Raw genomic sequence first — 13,166 nt, 5'->3', positions numbered from 1 at the left:
GCAAATCCTGCGCCTGCAGGCCACATCGAGTTGACACAAAACCCCACAGTCTCTCCTCTCCTCAGAACATTCTCCCTGGAAGCAGGGGAGGCATCCAAGACCTGAAGCACAGGCGGTCACACCCACTGCTACACTAACCACTCCCTGCCCCCCCAGATCAAAACAAGCAGGCCTAGCATGCATCATAAGCCTGCCTAAATTTGCCTGCCTGACAGCTATCACAAAAATCCTCACTCTAGTACCTACCTAAGGTAGAGGGTGCTACATATGTTTTCTCCTTTTTTTTCTTGGTACTACATTGATCTGTGTATATGCTCACTGCTCCCATGTGCCCCTAATGAATCATGCATCTGAATAAGTCATGTTATTCAATCTTCCTAATGCCGTTTTGTAAGGGGTCTTATGATTGGCCAACAAGTGGCTCCAATGCACACAGGTTGTTTCTTCTTGGTTAGAACAGGGACCCACCTAGTAAAAAGTCAGCTGGAAAACCCGAGGGGAAAACCAAGAACCTGCTTGGTAACTTTTTCCCCTTACACAAGACCGTGTTTTCCGACAGGAAAACTGCCATGAGAGCTTTTGGTCGGGAATCCCGGCCGTGTGTATGCTCCATCGCAGTGTTTCCCATAGGAAAACTGCCGGGCTACCGGTGGGAATAAAGAGAGCTGGTTCTCTTTTTTTTCCGGCGGTTTTCCTGTCGGGAAAACTGCGATGGAGCATACACACGGCCGGGATTCCCGACCAAAAGCTCTCATGGCAGTTTTCCTGACTGGAAAACCGGTCGTGTGTACGAGGCTTAAGCCTTCACCATATTGTGTCCAACTACTTACCAGAGGCCTTCCCAAGACATCCTCAGCCATTATCCTTTTTATTCAGAAGAAAGGAATGACCACACAAAAAGAAGAAAGATGTGCCTCTGTGTAAATCCAGGAAGTGAACAGGCAGCAGCTTCAGCTGCCCACAGTTAAAATGACTGCAGCCAGACTCAGTGGAGGGAGATTTCTGCAGCATATTTGGCAAGTACAGAATCACAGTATATATAAAATAATATACAAAGTGGTTGGAGGGAAGCTTCAGAATGGCAAAGATGTTTTTATTATAAATTATGTGAGCAGACTGCAGTTCCTCTTAATTAGCTAGATTCAGGTAGAGTTAGGTCGGCGTATCAGTAGATACGCCGACCTAACTCAGAATCTGCGCCGACCTATGTTTAAGTGTATTCTCAAACAGAGATACGCTTAAACATATCTAAGATACGACGGCTTGCGCCGTCCTATCTTAGGTTGCAATATTTAGGCTGGCCGCTAGGTGGCGCTTCCATTGCGGTCGGCGTAGAATATGTAAATGAGTCGATACGCCGATTCACGAACGTACGCCCGGCCGCCGCAGTACATTTACGGCGTTTACGTAACGCATTAGCAGGTCTAAAGTTATTCCATCAAATAGATGGAATAGTAATGTTAAAGTATGGCCGCCGTTCCCGCTTCGAAATTCGAAAATTTTACGTCGTTTGCGTAAGTCGTCCGTGAATAGGGATTTACGTAGTTTACGTCCACGTCGAAATCAATAGGCACGTGCGGCGGACGTAGCCGCAATGCACACTGGGAAATGTAGGCGCACGGCGCATGCGCAGTTAAAAAAAACGTCAATCACGTCGGGTCAAGCCTCATTATCATAAAACACGCCCCCTCAGACAAATTTGAATTAGGCGCCCTTACGCCCGCCCGATTTAGGCTACGCCGCCGTAACTTAGCAGGCAAGTACATTGTGAATCATGTACTTGCCTCGCTAACTTACGGCGGCGTAGCTTAAATGCCATAAGCTACGCCGCCTTAAAGTTGCGGCCATCTCTGTGGATCTAGCTGTATGAGTTCAGCTTTAGTTTTTGTATAGACTAGACCCGATCAGCAGTTGCAATATACTTGTTATCCACAAGATGGTGCAGAATTCACAGCCATAACTGAAGTATTAAAATAGAAAGAGTAACAAATGGGAAATGGGAACCTGCTGTGTGCAAAAATGTTCTTTTCTTTGTTTCCTTCCTCTTTCCCATCCCTAATTAGAAGGTTTAGTACATTTACAGATATAGTTAAAGATTTCAACCTCTGTAGTGAATATATATATATGTATTGCAGGTTTTCATACTTACAAAGCATTTAGAGGTCTGTAATTTTTATCATATGTACTCTTCAACTGTGAGAGACAGAATCTAAAACAAAAATCCAGAAAAATTACATTGTATGATTTTAAGTAATTCATTTGCATTTTATTGCATGACATAAGTATTTGATACATCAGAAAAGCAGAACCTAATATTTGGTACAGAAACCTTTGTTTGCAATTACGGAGATCATACGTTCAGAGGCGGCTCTTTAATTAGGCAAATTAGGCGGTCGCCTAAGGCCTCGCACTCACAGGGGGCTCGCCTAATTTGCCTCTGCTTACTGTGTGCTAGATCCATGCATCTTTCTGCAGCCATTTTTATTTGCTTGAATTTTTTTACCCATTATGGGCATGAGTGGGGCCCCCTGTCTAAGTTTTGCTTAAGGCCTCACAAAGCCTAGAGCCGCCTCTGTATGCGTTTCCTGTAGTTCTTGACCAGGTTTGCACACACTGCAGCAGGGATTTTGGCCCACTGCTCCATACAGAGCTTCTCCAGATTCTTCAGGTTTTCGGGGCTGTCGCTGGGCAAAACGGACTTTCAACTCCCTCGAAAGATTTTCTATTGGGTTCAGGTCTGGAGACTGTATAGGCCACTCCAGGACCTTGAGATGCTTCTTACTGAGCCACTCCTTAGTTGCCCTGGCTGTGTGTTTCGGGTCGTTGTCATGCTGGAAGACCCAGCCACGACCCCTCTTCAATGCTCTTACTGAGAGAAGGAGGTTTGTCATGAAGATCCTGCCAGAAACAGGCGCCTCAGACTCTCTGAACGTAACCTACGCACAGCCCCATTCACGTACAACTTACGTAAACGACGTAAAAAGATACGCTTGCCGACGTCCATACTTTGCATTACCTACGCCTCATATAGCAGGGGTTACTTTACGCCGGACGTAAGCCTTACGTAAACGGCGTAGCGGCCGCAAGTACGTTCGTTGAATCGGCGTATCTACCTAATTTGCATATTCGACGAGTAAATCTACGGAAGCGCCCCTTGCGGCCAGCGTAAATATTGCACCCAATTTCTTGTGAAAAAAAAAAATATTGCACCCAAGATACGACGGCGTAGGAGACTTACGCCGCTCGTATCTTGGCCAAATCTATGCGGAACTGATTCTAAAAATCAGGCGCATAGATACGATGGCTCACATTCGGACTTACGACGGCGTACGCGGAGATACGCCGTCGTAAGTCCGCTGTGAATCTGGCCCTAAATGTCTAGCAATACACACCAAACTGAGCATGTGCAGCTTGACCCCAAGGCTCTGTGCTATCAGCAGATTGATTGGGGACAGTGGAAGAAGGGGAGGATCAGAGAAGACAGGATCAAACAGCCTTTTTACACAATGCAGAGGATTAACCCCTTAGGTTCCACCGTGAGTATAACAAGCATGCTTTACTGCATATACAGACTGATTTTACTGTTTGTGGGTTTAGTAACACTTTAAGTGGTTTACATGGCAACCTTCGCATCTCCACGATGAACGTAAACCCCTCCAGATGTTACCATGGCGACAAGTTCTCCGTTCAGCCAGTTATCATGACAGCAAGCTTCTCTCCCTTTGACTTCTCAGCTGAAGGGCTGACACACGCTGCTTTGTACAAAACTATCTTAAACCACCCGGCAGATTCAGTACAAAACTCGTCACCCGGAGTCAGAACTATATTAGTATTAATGGGATTCAGATACGGCTCCGAAAGTCATTTCACAATGCCAACTTCTCATGTAACTGACAGCTCAAAGCCCAACTCCGGGAAAGGTAAAGAATTATCCCTTGCAGTGGTACTGCGCCTCCAGCCTGCAACATGTGGCCCTCCAGCTGTTGCAGAACTACAAGTCCCATCATGCCTCTGGGAGTAATTGAAACTGCCAGCCTTGCAATGCCTCATGGGAAATGTAGTTCCACAATAGCTGGAGGGCTACTGGTTACCTACCCCTGGTCTAGGGGTCCTCTGCTCCTCCAGCAGATGGCGCTTCCCCAACTGTCCCTCGGCATCATCACCCTGCATTGGTCTTTATGATGCCAGGACCTTAGACTGCTGCAGTATTAGGGGGGGAGACATTGCAGGGACCAGTCTAGCAGCATGGAGGAGTGGGTATGTAGATCGTCTTTTCCATGTCCCCTAGACCAGTGCTCTCCAACCTTTTTGGCACCGGCTGCCAGTGCCATCAGATGAGGAATGCCACTTGCCACGTCACCTACCAGTGCCATCAGATGAGGAATGCCACGTTGCCTATCAGTGCCATCAGATGAGGAATGCCACTTGCCACGTCACCTACCAGTGCCATCAGATGAGTAATGCCACGTCACCTATCAGTGCCATCAGATGAGGAATGCCACTTGCCACGTCACCTACCAGTGCCATCAGATGAGGAATGCCACTTGCCTCGTCACCTGCCAATGCCATCAGATGAAGAATGCCACTTGCCACGTCACCTACCAGTGCCATCAGATGAGTAATGCCACGTCACCTATCAGTGCCATCAGATGAGGAATGCCACTTGCCACGTCACCTACCAGTGCCATCAGATGAGTAATGCCACGTCACCTATCAGTGCCATCAGATGAGGAATGCCACTTGCCACGTCACCTACCAGTGCCATCAGATGAGGAATGCCACGTCACCTATCAGTGCCATCAGATGAGGAATGCTACTTGCCACGTCACCTACCAGTGCCATCAGATGAGTAATGCCACGTCACCTATCAGTGCCATCAGATGAGGAATGCCACCTGCCACGTCACCTACCAGTGCCATCAGGCCGCTGTGCAGTAGTCATTCTTGAGTGAGAGCAGGAGAGTGGAGATGCGGGGCGGGCGGTGAGAGATGATGTCATCTCTCTGCTCCCTGCCACACCTCCGACATTCCGCATGCTGTGAGGGCGGAAGAGTGGTGATGCTAGGTGGGCGGAGAGAGATGATGTCATCTCTCTGCTCCCCGCCACACCTCCGACATTCCGCATGCTGTGAGGGTGGAAGAGTGGTGATGCTAGGTGGGCGGAGAGAGATGTTGTCATCTCTCTGCTCCCCGCCGCACCTCCGACATTGAGGATGATAAGGCGGAAGAGAAGCGATGCCGGGGGCATCACCCAGTGCTTATATGCCGACTCATGCCACTCGCCCACACCCGCGGCCCAGCTGCAGAAAGACCACGGCCGATATTGGGTCACCGCACGGGGGTTGACGACCCCTGTCTTAGACCAAAATGATTACTGTATGACACTGGGAGGCGTTTCTAACTGTGGGGGGAGTGTAGTCCTGATCACTAGGAACAGCAGATCTCTCTTCTCCCCTGTCAGAATGGGGATCTGTTTGTCTACATAGACAGATACCCATTCTGGCTCTCTGTGGAGTGATTGCAGGTGGCCGGCGGACATCGCGGCTGCCGGCCACATGCATCAGCTCCCCCGCCGTGCAGTGGGCGTGCGTGCGCCTGCTATAGTTCTTAAAGGGACCGCTGTACCAGTACAGCAATTTGCGGGAACGAGTCGAACTGCCGCCGCATAATTACGGCGGCTGGTCGGCAAGCGGTTGAAGTGGAAGTAAACCCCCCTATCGTTTTCAGCCAAGGAAGCTGCCATCTTGGCCTCTGTTAAATCTTCAACTGCCATGATGCTGCACATGTGATCAGTTATGACACCATCCATTGGATGGTTTGACAGTTTGGTTGAGAGCACAACCAATGTGACCAATACATTCCTGGCATGTGACGGAAATGTAACAGTTTTTTACCACTTGCTGCCCGCCATATAGGAAAATGACGTTGGCAAAGTGGTTCTGTTATCCAGACCGTACGTCATATGACAAGCGCGCCCCCAGGGGCCTGCATCGCGCCGATTGGTGGTACGGTATGTCAGTTCAACGGAGACTCTTTACCACGTGATCAGCTGTGTCCAATCACGGCTGATCACCACCACACTGGACCACCAGGTATGCCCCCCTAGACCACCAGGGAATACCAATCTGTGCCCAGGCAGCTGCCAATCAATGTCCATGCAGCTGCCAATAAGTGCCCACCCACAATGCCTACCACTGCCAGTGCCACCAGGGATGCCTATCAGTGCCATCTATCAGTGCCCATCAGTTTCACGTATCAGCGCCCATCATTGCCCAACAGTGCCGCCTAATAGTGCCACCCATAAGTACCCATCAGTGCAGCCTTTCAGTGCCCAGTGTCGCCTATCAGTGCCCACCATGAATGCCCATCAGTGCCGCCTATCAATGCCCATCAGTGCTGCATATCAGTGCCCATCAGTGCCACCTATCAGTGTCTATTGTCAGTGCCTGTTAGTGCCACCTAATTGGTGCCACCTCATCAGTGTCGCCTTATCAGCGCCCTTCAGTGCTGCCTTATCAGTGCCCATCAGTTAAGGAGAAAACACACTTATTTACAAAATATAACATCATTGTTTAGCAAAAAATAAAAACCGCAGAGGTGATCAAATACCACCAAAAGAAAGCTCTATTTGTGGGAACAAAATTATAAAAAATGTTGTTTGGGTACAGTGTAGCATGACCGCGCAATTGTCATTTAACCACTTGCCGACCGCTGCATGTATATGTACATCCACAGAATGGCACGTACAGGCATATGGGCGTACATGTACGTCCCCGCCTTTCCGCGGGTCGGGGGTCTGATCGGGACCCCCCCCCCCCCCCGCGCGCTACATGCGGCGGTCGGATTCCCGCGGGAAGCGATCAGGGACGACGGCGCGGCTATTCGCTTATAGCCACTCCGTCGCGATCGCTCCCCGGAGCTGAAGAACGGGGAGAGCCGTATGTAAACACGGCTTCCCCGTGCTTCACTGTGGCGGCTGCATCGATCGAGTGATCCCTTTTATAGGGAGACTCGATCGATGACGTCAGTCCTACAGCCACACCCCCCTACAGTTGTAAACACACACTAGGTGAACCCTAACTCCTACAGCACCCCCTGTGGATAACTCCCAAACTGCAACTGTCATTTTCACAATAAACGATGCAATTTAAATGCATTTTTTGCTGTGAAAATGACAACGGTCCCAAAAATGTGTCAAAATTGTCCAAAGTGTCCGCCATAATGTCGCAGTCACGAAAAAAATCGCTGATCGCCGCCATTAGTAGTAAAAAAAAAAAAAATTATAAAAATGCAATAAAACTATCCCCTATTTTGTAAACGCTATAAATTTTGCGCAAACCAATCGATAAACGCTTATTGCGATTTTTTTTACCAAAAATAGGTAGAAGAATACGTATCGGCCTAAACTGAGGAAAAAAAATGTATATATGTTTTTGGGGGATATTTATTATAGCAAAAAGTAAAAAATATTGCATTTTTTTCAAAATTGTCGCTCTATTTTTATTTATAGCGCAAAAAATAAAAACCGCAGAGGTGATCAAATACCACCAAAAGAAAGCTCTATTTATGGGGAAAAAAGGACGCCAATTTTGTTTGGGAGCCACGTCGCACGACCGCGCAATTGTCTGTTAAAGCGACGCAGTGCCGAATCGCAAAACCTGGCCTGGGCATTTAGCAACAAAATAGTCCGGGGCTTAAGTGGTTAAACAGCGACAGTGCTGAAAGCTGAAAATTGGCTTGGGCAGGAAGGGGGGGTAAGTGCCTGGTATTGAAGTGGTTAAACTGTTAAATCAATGGGTTTTCTTCTGCTTTTGAAGTTGTCTGGTGGCCCCTGAATAAGGAAAGGTCACGGCTTCTAAATCAACTTTTACCATACCCAAGGAACTTTCAACAACTTTCTTCTAGGTTTGCCAGAACTTTCAACAGGTTTCAATTGCCGGAACATTGAGATGCCATGGCCCCCTTGCCCACAAATTCACCTTGCAGGGTCACCATCCAATCACTCTAAAATAATCAGAAAATTCATGTGGCCAACAATCCCATATTTAATCAGCTTTGACGGGTGATATGACGACGCTTTCGCCGCAATCAGGGAAGTGCATCTCCACCGTTGGTCTTCAAAGGCCGGGATTAAGTTATTAAACTGAGCCGCTTTAATCATGCAGCCTGGAAAATGAGTGTAGAGGATTAAATGTATTTTTACCGCACAATCCTGTGTGTCCATTGCCGTCCATTCACCCGCTGCTCCCTGCTTCCCCTCGGACCACAGGGGTCTCCCAGCAAGCCGTCTTCCTCGCTCCCGGGGGCGGAATATGGGGCCGTAATGGAGTTTTACTTGGAAATCGACCCTGTGACTTTGAACTTAATTATCCTGGTAGCTAGTTATGTCATCCTTCTGCTGGTCTTCCTGGTGTCTTGTGTGCTTTATGACTGTCGGGGCAGGGACCCCAGTAAGGAGTATGCCCCAGAGACCATGCCGGAGAACCGCTCTCCCATCCGCTTGGTGGTAATGCAGCAAAGTGCTACGTGGAGCAAGGCCTATCAGAACAAACCCGATGTTCTAGAGAAGAAAATTACGGTTGTCTAAGGAGATTATCGGGCACCCTATATGACGCAAGCAAGTTGGATCTTCACAATGCTAGCTTTCAGGACCAACAAGTGAGTAGACGAGGCGATTGAGCTTGAGGCATTGCTATGCTGGGCTGACACATGTATAAAGAGGAGCCCCAAAGCTAATTAAAGGCCCATCTTACTTTTTTACGAATCAGTTTATGTAAAGCAAGTTTTAACAACATTTTTTAATGAATGAATTTTAGTTTTAGGAGAATACCAGAACAGATGATGTTTGAACTGAAGATGTTATAGTAGAGGGGGGTGGTATTTTTCAGCACACCATTGGCTTCCTGTCATTGAAGAAATGTATCAGCTGGCATTTTACTTCCTTCCTATCCTGTTAATGCACAGTTGGCATCAGGCCCAGTCTTGTATCTTGGTGATCTGTCCCGATGGTGTTGTGTCCTGCGAGGGCCCAGAAGGAGAACATAATATGTGTGTGCCATGGGCAAAGATGACAGTGTCTAGAGGCAATTAGGTTTGGGGCAGAGGCGTTGCTAGGGGGGGTGCGGTCCGCACCGGGTGACACCCGCTAGAGGGGGTGACACCACCCCTTTTTTTTTTTAGCTGACATGCTCAGCCTGCCCTGTGCAATCCCAGCCTGCCCTGTACCACCCCAGCCTGCTCTGTGCCACCCCAGCCTGCCCTGTACCACCCAGCCTGCCCTGTATCACCCAGCCTGCCCTGTACAATCCCAGCCTGCCCTATACCACCCCAGCCTGCCCTGTACCCCCCCAAACAGCCCTGTACCACCCCAGCCTGCCCTGTACCACCCCAGTCTGCCCTGTACCACCCCAGCCTGCCCTGTACCACCACAGCCTGCCCTGTACCACCCCAGCCTTCCCTGTACCACCCCAAACTTTCCCATGCCACCCCAACTTGCCCTGTGCCACCCTAACTTGCCTGTACCACCCCAATCTGCCCTATGCCACCATAACTTGCCCTATACCACCCCAACCTGCCCAATGCCACCCTAACTTGCCCTGTACCACCCCAACCTTTCCCATGCCATTCCAACTTGCCCTATGCCACACTAACTTGCACTATACCACCCCAACCTGCCCTGTACCACCCTAACTTTCCCTATACCACCCCAACCTGCCCTATGCAACCCTAACTTGCCCTATACCACCCCAAACTACCCTATATCACCCCAACATGCCCTATACCACCTTAACCTGTCCTATACCATCCCACTACACCAACCTGCCACTATACCACTCTATACTACCCTAATCTGCCACTATACTGCCCTATACTATCATTTACAGGGGCTGGTTTGGGGTGCGCCCCGTGCCCGTGCGCTGCCTGCTTGGTGCTGGGCAGCCTAGACAGAGGGGGGGTGACACCATGTTTTACCGCACCGGGTGACACCAACCCTAGTGACACCACTGGTTTGGGGCACCCAGAAACTGAGGCCCAGATTCACAAAGACTTACGACGGCGTATCCCCAGATACGCCGTCGTAAGTCCGAATGAGTGCCGTTGTATGTATGCGCCTGATTCATAGAATCAGTTACGCATACATTCTGCCAAGATACGAGCAGCGTTAGTCTCCTACGCCGTCATATCTTAGGGTGCATATTTACGCTGGCCGCTAGGTGGCGCTTCCGTTGATTTCCGCGTCAAATATGCAAATGAGCTAGATACGCCGATTCACGAACATACGCGCGCCTGTCGCATTTAGTTACGCCGTTTACGTAAGACATACGCCGGCGTAAAGATAAAGCAGGTCTCTAGGTGGCGCAGCCCATGCAAAGTATGGACGTCGGAACAAGCGTATCTTTTTACGTCGTTTGCGTAAGTCGTACGCGAATAGGGCTGTGCGTAATTTACGTTCACGTCGTAGGCAGTGCTCGACGTATCTTAGGTATTCTATCCGACCCATGCGCACTGGGATACGTCCACGGACGGCGCATGCGCCGTTCGTTCAAAACGTCATTTACGTGGGGTCATGCTTTATTTACATAAAACACGCCCACCTCTTCACAATTTGAATTAGGCGCACTTACACCGGCACATCATAAATACGATGGGCTACGCCCGTCCACACTTACGCCGCCCTACGTGAATCTAGGCCTGAGTGTAATCTGGTTGGGGCCACCTAGAAAGTGGACGTGTTTGAGGTCAGACCACCCAGAAGGAATACATAATATGTGTGGGCCGTAGGTCAGGATGAGAGTGTTTTGTGGATTGAGTAGCAAAAAGTTGGTGATCCCCACATAATTTTGGTTGAGGGTGCCCAGAAAGTGGGTGTGATCTGGGTGAGGCCACCAAGAAAGAAGACATGATAAGTGTGGGACTACCCAGAAAGAGGACAAAATATGTGGGGGCCATGGGCAAGAATGTAAGTGTCCAGGGGACTTGGCAGCAACCAAATGGGCAATTCTTGCATAATTAGGGTTGGGGGTGCCCAGAAAGTGAGTGTGATCTGGGTGGGGCCACCAGGAAAGTCTACATGATTGGGGTGGGACCACCAAGAAGGCGCATGTGATATGTGTAGGCCACAGGGCTGTACATTTGCAGCACCAGTAGGGCTGTGCTTCGCAGGTGCAGAAAAAATTAAGCAGCATGATCCATTTGGCAACCGAACTTGGCCGATGCAAGTCAATATGGCCATGCCACAACCACGCCACCACTGTGTGCAATGCATGTGATTGCGACATGGTGGTGCAGCATTTACAATGTTAAAATCAGGCAGTGTGGAGGTGAACTATCTCCTCCTCACTGCCTGTCAAATGCTTCTGAAAAGTGATCTACTCTACTGGAGATTGCTTATCAGAGGGGTGGCAAGGGCTGTGGCACATGTGAGTGAACTCCTAAACCTTAGGCCCCATACACACGATAGAATCTATCCGCAGATAAATCCCATCGAATGGGTTTCAGCGGATAGATTCTATGGTGTGTACACTCCGGCGGATATTTATCCGCGGATATTTCTGAATTCCAGCAGATAAATATTTGTCGACATGCACAGAATATCTATCTGCTGGAATCGGATCCCACGGATGGATCCGCTCGTCTGTACAGACTCACCGGATCCATCCGTCCAAAGGGATTCCCCGCACGCGTCGTAATGATTTGACGCATGCGTGGAATTCCTTATATGACAGCGTCGCACCCGTCGCCGCGTCATAATCGCGGCGACGGCGCGACACGTCATCGCCAGAGGATTTCGGCGCGGATTTCAATGCGATGGTGTGTACACGCCATCGCATAGAAATCTGCTGAAATCCTCGAGAGGATTTATCCGCGGATACGGTCTACGGTCTACTGATACGCCGGCGTACTTTCAGATTTCCCGCGTTGTATCTTTGGTTTAAATCCTTAAAACAAGATACAACGGCATCTGGGTTAGATCCGACAGGCGTACGTCTTCGTACGCCTTCGGATCTTAGATGCAATTCTTCGGCGTCCTCTGGGTGGAGTTCCCGTCGTTTTCCGCGTCGAGTATGCAAATTAGCTATTTCCGACGATCCACGAATGTACGAGCGGCCGTCGCATTCTTTTACGTCGTCTCTAGTCGGCTTTTTCCAGCGTATAGTTAAAGCTGCTGTTTTGTGGCGTATAGTTAAACCTGCTATGTTAAGTATGGCCTTCGTTCCCGCGTTTAATTTGACATTTTTTTTTTTCGTTTGTGTAAGTCGTCGGGATGAATCGGGATGGATGTAATTTACGTCCACATCAAAACAATGACGTCCTTGCGACGTCATTTAGCGCAATGCATGGCGGGTAATTTAGGGACGGAGCATGCACAGTTCGTTCGGTGCGGGGACGCGCTTCATTTAAATTAAACACGCCCCCGTACTCGCCGATTTGAATTAGGCGCTGTTACGCCGCGAGAGTTACACTACGCCGCCGTAACTTACGGCGCAAATTCTTCCAGGATTCAAAACAAAAAAAGTAAGTTACGGCGGCATAGCGTATCTCAGATACGCTGCACCGGGGCAGATCTTTGTGAAGCATAGCATAAAAAAAAGAAGTGTTTTCAATGTAACAGGGGACCATGCATGCCTAATGTGTATTGAAAGGGCCCACTTGAAGCCCATGTGACAAGGTGACAACATCAGGAGCACAACTGGGAGACAGAGAATTGTCACCCTGGTACAGAAACTACCTGAACAAGAACCTCCATGGTGGGGGTCACCAGGTAGTCTGCAAATTTAATCATGTTGAAATAAACTTTTGAAATTGCATTAAAACTTATATGAGGTTTTAGTGATCGGTTTTATATCTACTATAGGTAACTTAAATTCCACTACTATCTTCTCCTAAATACGGCAGATGGTCTGTCAATCCATGGAGAGAGAATGTATCCGGCAGCACTAGTAGGGGCTGGAATGATGGAAATGGAGCAAAAGCACAAACAGGAGAAGAATAATGTGCTCATTAAAGAAGGTCAGGGATCAGAGAGGGGAAAGGAAAGGGCAAACACATGTCTGGCCATCTCATATTCCATCCCTCCAATTTCTTTCTTTCTTTTCTTTTTTCTTTCTTCCTTTATTTTTCCTTTATTTTTATTTATTTTTGCTTTTACTTACCTTTTTCTTTCCT

At 48.8% G+C, this 13,166-nt stretch overlaps 1 long non-coding RNA gene across 1 annotated transcript in view; it reads left to right on the top strand.

Moving 5' to 3' along the window:
* Window positions 1-8,218: 8,218 nt before the first annotated feature.
* The window catches only part of LOC120918844, a 49,569-nt gene continuing 44,621 nt past the window's right edge, over window positions 8,219-13,166 (top strand). The window contains exon 1 of the long non-coding RNA XR_005744478.1: window positions 8,219-8,657. This is a non-coding gene — a long non-coding RNA (uncharacterized LOC120918844). The remainder of the gene's footprint in view (window positions 8,658-13,166) is intronic.

Source organism: Rana temporaria, chromosome 12 (assembly GCF_905171775.1).
Source record: "Rana temporaria chromosome 12, aRanTem1.1, whole genome shotgun sequence".
Lineage (NCBI taxonomy): Eukaryota > Metazoa > Chordata > Amphibia > Anura > Ranidae > Rana > Rana temporaria.
The sequence above is the reverse complement of the archived record's forward strand: the minus strand, read 5'-3'. Positions and strand labels throughout refer to the sequence as shown.